The sequence below is a fragment of the Juglans microcarpa x Juglans regia genome, chromosome 8D (genome assembly GCF_004785595.1).
Source record: "Juglans microcarpa x Juglans regia isolate MS1-56 chromosome 8D, Jm3101_v1.0, whole genome shotgun sequence".
NCBI classification, from domain to species: Eukaryota; Viridiplantae; Streptophyta; class Magnoliopsida; order Fagales; family Juglandaceae; genus Juglans; species Juglans microcarpa x Juglans regia.
In genome coordinates this window covers 10250428-10258330 of record NC_054608.1, presented here as the reverse complement: position 1 = coordinate 10258330, position 7903 = coordinate 10250428, and positions in this window count along the sequence as shown.

Here is a 7903-nt window from a genome sequence, read left to right as displayed (position 1 = left end):
GGGATGAGGAAGAAGCGAAAGAGGGTTTTAGGATGTTAACCAACATAACGTTGTTTTGGTGCCTTTTTCTTTTTTACCAATTGAGTTTGGTGGGCTTCTAAAGGGGAATGGGATGGATTGGGCCAAACGGACATCATTAGAGATGATATTATACAGCTAAATGTGGTGGTACTTGTTGGCATTTAATGTAATATGCCAAATGTTGCTTTTCTTGGAAAGCAATAGATTTGACGATTGCTCTTGGTTGTTCTTTTGTTAATACTTTCATTCTTGAAATGTAGTTAGTTTAATTTGGTATCGTCGTTGTTGTTGATCTAGTTATTATGTTGTTGTGGTTTTTAATTAGTGGTTGCTCAATTGTGTATGTTTTCCAAATAGTAGTGTGACTCCCTCGGCCCCTGCCTTGGCAAGGACCATAGCGTTGGGATGTTAGCAACAAGGGTCATATACCCTCACTCATTGTGACAACAAGTGTGTGTGCACATGCTTAAAATATATGGTGTACAATTATATTTGCAATGGAAATAAAATGAAAGGGTCATAATTAATTCTAATAAACAAAACTATAAAATTTAAATTACATCACAACCACAATATCCATAAGTCACTTGTCAAAAACCCATGAGCAAAAGAATAATACAGTCATCTAATCTTCTTATTAAGTTTCAAATACAACACCTAATCAAAATGGGAAAAAAGCCCCAATCCTCAATCCTCTGGCGGTACTGTACATTCATGCTCATAACCAACATCCCATCCCATCACTTCACATGGCACATAGCCACCACACAAACTACACAACATTTCATCACTTCACACAACACAAACACATCGTAGTAAACAATTTCACAATTCCATCAGCAGAAATTTTCAAGGCTAGTCCATAGAACCACTTATTTATGTGCATTGGTTGATTGGATCTGAGAGAAAGATGCCACTATCTAGAGAAGGGCGAGGTGCTCATGGCGGAGTGAGGTGGAGTAGTTGGACATGGTGCAGAGGTTTCCACTTAGCACAAGGCTCGACCCAATGGATGCAGCAAGCGACAAAGCATCATGAGAGTGGCAGCGAGACAAAAATAGAGGGGGTTCGGGAGCAAGAGCACGACTGAGAAAGAGATAGAGAGAAATAGTAAAAGATGACTTATCGTGGACACAACATGTAACAATCTGGTGTGTAATGGCGGCCAATAAATCTGAGGGAGAGACGGGGAGAGAAAGAAAGGGAGAGGGACACAAAGAGAGAATGGGAGTGGCAGAGAGTGACAATAACAAAGAGACAGGGAGGAAAAGTGGAAGCCAACAAAAGGAAAAAGAATTTGACCAGCGAGAGGTGGTGGGGGTGGCCGGTGGATGAAAATCTCACAGAGACAAAAGGTAAGTGACAGAGACCGAGAGGGAAAAAGAGAGAGATTCTAGAAAAAAAGGGAGAGTGGGGTTGATACAGGCTTGGAGAGGGAGGAGTCCACTACAACGGCGCCGGACTGGGAGGGCATGACTGGGTAACAACAGCGGCTAGGGTTTCAAACCCAAAAGCTTTGGGTTTTAGGACCGAGAGTGGGAGGAAGAATGAAAACGGATCAAAGAGATGAAGAGGCTTACCTACGTGAGGTGGCGCCGCAATGGCTGGAACGGCGTAGGTAGCAATAAATCCAAGGAACCAACAAAGAAGGAGTGAGACACATGCAAACAAACACAAAGAGAGAGAACTAGAAAGAAACCATGGGGGCTTACTAACCAAGTCTCAATGTCGAACAGCAACAAATGCTGGCAACGATGCCAAAATTGGGGGAAAGGGGAGACAAAAGAGAGAGACAAAGGAGAAGATTTACTCGTGGCTTCGTGCGATGTCGCCAGTAATGGTGGGGCAAGGCTTGGGCTGTGGGGGCATACACACACACACACACACACACACACACACACACACACACAGAGGTGTTGGGTGCATCGGAGGAAAAGAAGAAACCGAACCCTAGGGAGTGGGGGTCAAAATGGTGCGTTGCTTTTCCTCCATGAGCTTGGGCTGGGAGGAAAAGAAGAAACCGTGGCTTCGTGCGATGTCGCCAGTAATGGTGGGGCAAGGCTTGGGCTGTGGGGGCATACACACACACACACACACACACACACAGAGGTGTTGGGTGCATCGGAGGAAAAGAAGAAACCGAACCCTAGGGAGTGGGGGTCAAAATGGTGCGTTGCTTTTCCTCCATGAGCTTGGGCTAAGTTAAGCTAGGCCTCACAAGTAGTCTGAATGGACATGTTGGTGGGAGAATTGCATATTCTTTGGGCATGAAATAATGAAATTTGTTTTGAACGAAATTAGATAGAAGCATTTTTACATGCTGCCCATTGTTTAAAATCATTAACTAGATTTAGAAACATCGCAAAATATATTTGTAACAAAATTAGAGGCTGTCTAGATTATATTCCCAGAGTCCTAATAGTCTCCCCCATAGCAACCACACGACCCTCCACCTCTATCAGTCAACCAATGATAGGCATTATGCTCCTCTACATATCATCAATCAAATTTGTTCACAACTCAGCCATTGCCGCACAGATCTTTGTAGGCACAATATCAGCAATTGATGCATAAATCTCTATGTGCACAGTATCAACAAATGGCACACGGATCTCTATGCGCACAATATTAGCAATGTCATATGTACGTCCAACTTCTGTGGTTAGTGTAGTAGATCTCACTGAGGCTTGAGTACTCATGCTTTCACTAGGCTTTGATCATTGTTGCCTATGTAGGTGGCCCGTGCTTTTGCCCAAGGTCACAATATTTAGTGGCCCAATTTATGATTGTCGACGGCTGATAATAAGCTTACAAGACGACTGATAATAAGTTTATACAAGATTCATATCCTACAAGGAATGAGGGAGAATTATTTTGAAGAAATGTGGGTCTTTTATTGTACTACACTGCATAATCTCTTCCGACCATGAGAAGTTATGATTAAACTCGACATATAATTATTTAGTTTGATTCTTTAAGTGAAACAGGGGGGAAAGAGAAATGTCATTTAAGAGTTATCAATCCAATCGTATGTAACTAAACTTTCGTCTGACATTATTATGCATGTAGAATGAGAAATTTGACAATACTGAGGAGGCACGCCAAAATCCTTTTCAAGACATGCAACTAGACGAGCAGAAGAAACTATAAGAAGTCGTGTCAATAAAATAAATAAATCAAACTTGAAGATCTATCATAGAGATGCAATTAAGACAGCATCAACAAGAGAATCTATGAAGGGAGTTAGCAATTCAGTGCCAATAAGTGTTTTAAGAGATGTAGATGATGATGTTCCAACAATTTGTGCCTCCACCATTTTAAAAATATTTTCTAATATTTGTTTTTTAATATTTTGTATCAAGACCGTCGTAGAGTTTGATTGTAGTTAGATGACAATTTCAAAAATTGTTGAGTTATTTAATATTTATTATATTTGAATTTCACATTTGCTTCGAATCTTTTGAACACCATTTCATGTGTTCGAATGCATACTCTGTTCCATGTTTTGAACTTCCTGATTCTTATTCGAATGGTATATAAAGTGAAAATAGGATGTTCGAACAAAATGTAGTCTCACCATTCAAATACGTATCATTTTTATTCGAACGTCTATCGCTCCTATTCAAAAGAAAATATCATGATCATATTATGTTCGAATAGTTACAGAATACGTTTGAACCATATGTAGTCTCAACATTCGAACGCATATTACTCTTATTCGAATGGACATTCAAATGCCTATCATTTTTATTTTAACGCATATCACTCCAATTCAAACGGAAATAGCATGACCATATTATATTTGAATAGTTACAAAATACGTTTGAACCATATACAGTTTCAACATTCAAATGCATATCGCTCTTATTCGAACGGGCATGCAATCAGTATTCGAATGCCCTATCATTCCTTTTAACAATAGTCAATCCAAACGAATGTGAGATACGTTGTTCGCATACCAGCCTCATATTAGAACCGTTCGAACATGTTTCTAAGTTCAAATGAAAGCTAGATGTTGGAACGGTATTTAGGGATGAAGTAGTTTCATCCCGAAATATATTACCTGGACTTCGAATGGGTCAAACAAATTTTATTGCAAATTATACTTTTTGGCACGAAATCATATTTTTAGTCCCCAAAAGTCTTTTGGGACGAACCTTTCGGGAAGAAAAACCCACTAGTTTTTGGGATGAAATTTCTCTTCCTAAAATGTGGGTTCTCGTGTAGTGTGAACAACTCATTTAATAAACGAATTGAGTCAAACATGAGTTTGACGAAATCGATCTTGGGTTGGGTTGTAAATAAACATTAATCTACTCTAAAATTTTAAAATTTTAGTAATTATGGTTGTTTGTAGCGCTATGAAGTGCTTGTGCTTTAATTGCTTGGTATTGTTGTAATAGCTGTGTTGTTGGTTTGCATTTCCTTTACAGAACGTCTGTTTGTGTTAATAAAATTAATTGCTTACACAAAAAGGTATAAATAAAACTAATTGCTCTCATATATATACATACATACATATATATATATATATATATTGCTCAGATCCTAATGTCGAGGGTCTTTAAAAAAAAAAAAAAAAGAAAGTAAGAAAGAAAGAAAGACATAAGTTTGTACTTTTAGAGCTTTAAAAAAAAATTATTATATGACATAACATCTTATAATAGAATTAGAATTTCATAGCTATATTAGAATACTATATATCTAATAACTACTCCGTCTTCCTGTCTACATCACGCATATTAGCTAGCAAGAGTGATTTGAACGCTTTTTTTTTTTTTTTTCCCTCCATCTGATCTCGGCCTAGTAGTCCGAAGAATATTAGCTTCTTCATGGTTATTTGTGAGGGACAGTGATAGGGTTACTACTCTATAACTATCCATTTACTACTCATAGTTCATTTCAAGTTTTTTATTTTTTTATCATTTTCTTTTAAGTATTTTTTTAACATCATTAACTATTAAGAATAAATTAAAAAATATATATTGTAACACCCCGCATTTTAGTGTATTTTTACTAAAGGATTATTTTTATTTATTTAAATTTTATTCTCGTATTTTAAAATTGGTTGGATTTTGAATGAGTTTATTTCCATGATTTTTATTTGGTGAAAATTATTTTTTATGTGCTTTCTTAATATTTATTTATTGTTATGCATTTAAATTGCTTTTAATATTTATCTAATTACTGTGGGATTTAATTATTTCAATTTGACTTTACCATTACGTTTAAATTATTTTATTGAACTTGACGTTTTGAAATCGTTTCCGTTGGATCATTTTTGTGACCCAAATTATGAGGATTGGACCTCATTTCTTTTCCCTCTATTTTTCTTTTCCTTTTCTTTTTCTTTTCTTCTTTTCTTTTTTTTCTTTTCTTTTTTTCTCCTGCTGGCTTCCTTCTCGCGCGCGAATTCTTCTCCCTCTCTCCCTCTCTCGCCGTGCGTTGGTCTCCTCCCCAGCCCGCCGCCGTGCGCCGGCGGTGGTCGACACCGCCCGGCTCCACCGCTCCCCCTGCCGCCGGCGATCACCTCCCTCCATTTCCAGCTCCTCCATCGCCGCCGTTAACCACCACGAACCCATTGAAGTCGCGGCGTTCCATGCACCACTGCGCCGCCGTCGCGCCACCTCCGGCCACCATCTTTCTACCACTTCATCCCCGGCCTCTTGGCAACCCATTGGACCCAACCCCAGCTCCGATCCGTCACCGGTGAAGCCCCACCAAGTCCATCTCCGATTTGCACATTTTTGGCCTAAAACCACCCCTTGCGCCGCTACCCACGGCAAACCACCACCACCACTAGCTTCACCGACCTCCCTAGGCCCTACCCTATCAATCTTGGGTCTTCGTTTGTCCTCTTTGAAAAGTTGATATTTATGACCCACGGCCACAGTGTATTTTACACTGTGGTGTTGCTCAAATGTCGCCTTTTTCAACTTCGTGATCCTCGGAAAATTATTATATTGCACTGTAAGTATTTCTCCAAAGAACTTTTGTAATTTAAATGTATTTTTGCACTAACCTATTTCACTGTGTTTTTGGCATGCCGGACTGAGTCCGAGGAGTTCGGGAGTCGGATGGATTTGTGATTGGAGTTGTTTGGTTGATTTGGTTGAATTGGATATTTGTTGTTGATGGATTGGTTGGATTTGTTGGTTTGGATATTGTGTTGGTACATGTACATTTCATTATTTCATGCATGATCATGTTTGTAAAAGAAAACTGGGTTTTCGTGTATTGCATTCATGTTCATGTGATTTGAAAAGCTATGATTTTATGTGATGATATTTTCGGTGCGTGTGTATCACGACCCCAAGCCGAGATGGGGCATTAACTCGGTGGAGCTCCTCTGGTTACTCGGGAGCGGAATATACTGAGTAAAGTCTCCTGGATTGTCGCCGGGCGACAATGGGTTTGGACGAGATGGTCTCGTGCCGACTCCGTGGTCCTTCTGCTGGCGGGGACTAGAGAATGTCTGGCCACGTACGCGCTGGGCGCGGAACTGGGCATCGCTCGTTGCGTAGTGTGAGTGCTTGGCCACGTACGCGCTGGGCGCGGAACTGAGCACCGCTGCGAAGCCAGGACGTGCGGATGGTCCATAGGGGAGACCATGGTGCATATGGAAATAATGCATGGTGCATTTGGGATTAATGCACTATTTTCTGGGAAAATAGTGCGAGTTGATTTTTTGGGTAAATCATTTTCTGGGAAAATGTTTTACGGATAATTTGGACCAAAATGGGATTTTGGTGTGTGTTGGAAATTTATCATTTTTGGGAAAAATGATGTTTTGTGGAAAAAAAAATGCATGTTTTCATGTGCATGCATGTTAGTTGCATTTAATGCATTTTGTATTACGTTGTTGTTTGGGTTATACTTACCTGCGAGACCATTTTGTGGTATCGCAGATTTTGATGCTGATGAGGAGGAGGAGGGCGAGCCTGAGGAGACGGCTCCGCCTGAGGAGTGATCTGGGATCACTCGTTTGTACATTTAAAACTATTGTAAATTATTTTATGGATGACTGTATAACGGCTATTTAAATCTTTACTGATGTTTGATTGTAAATAAATTCTGGTACTTAGTTGACTATCCGCTGCGTTATTTTATTTGAACACTGGTGCATGTACACACACTGGCACTTCGTTGGGATGTGTGACCGTGTTGTCTCCATCCTGGCGTCTCGATCCCTGTGTATTTTTATAAGGGGGATTGGGGGCGCCACAGGTGGTATCAGAGCAGTTCGGTTCTGAGTAAAACCACATGTCCCTTAGGATAGTACCAGAAAATTATTTTTATTATTATTTTAAAATAATAAAATTTTTGTTTAAGTGGTGTAAGTTAAGTTATTTATTTTATATTATGAGTTTATTGCTATTTTATTTTATGTTAATTGATATTATTTGATTTATTTGATTTTATTGCTTTAATTAGTGTTTACCTTTGGTTGAGTATGGTTTTATTGGTTTTATTTATTTTATTGTATAATAATTCTGTTGTTTATTTATTTTATTGTATAATAATTTTGTTATTTATTTATTTATTTGTATGTCATTTTAATTTAATTGTTTTATTTTATGGCAGATTATTTTATTGTTATATTTATTTTATGGTGAACTACTTCATTGGTTTTATGCATTTTGTCGTATGTTATTTTATTTATGAAATTTTATTTTATTTTGTTTTGTTCGAAATTGAAAGGCGGGTTAAGGGTTATGTTATGACAGGAAGATGGTACGACTGAGAAGGCCATTGTTAGGCTTAAACATTGGTATAGTAGGCCTGTACTCTTGGTGATTGGTTGTTTTAATATCGAGGCTTGAACATCAGGGTCTGGGAGAACTCTTTGGATTAGGTACTCAAGTTGCTGCTAAGGAGGGGA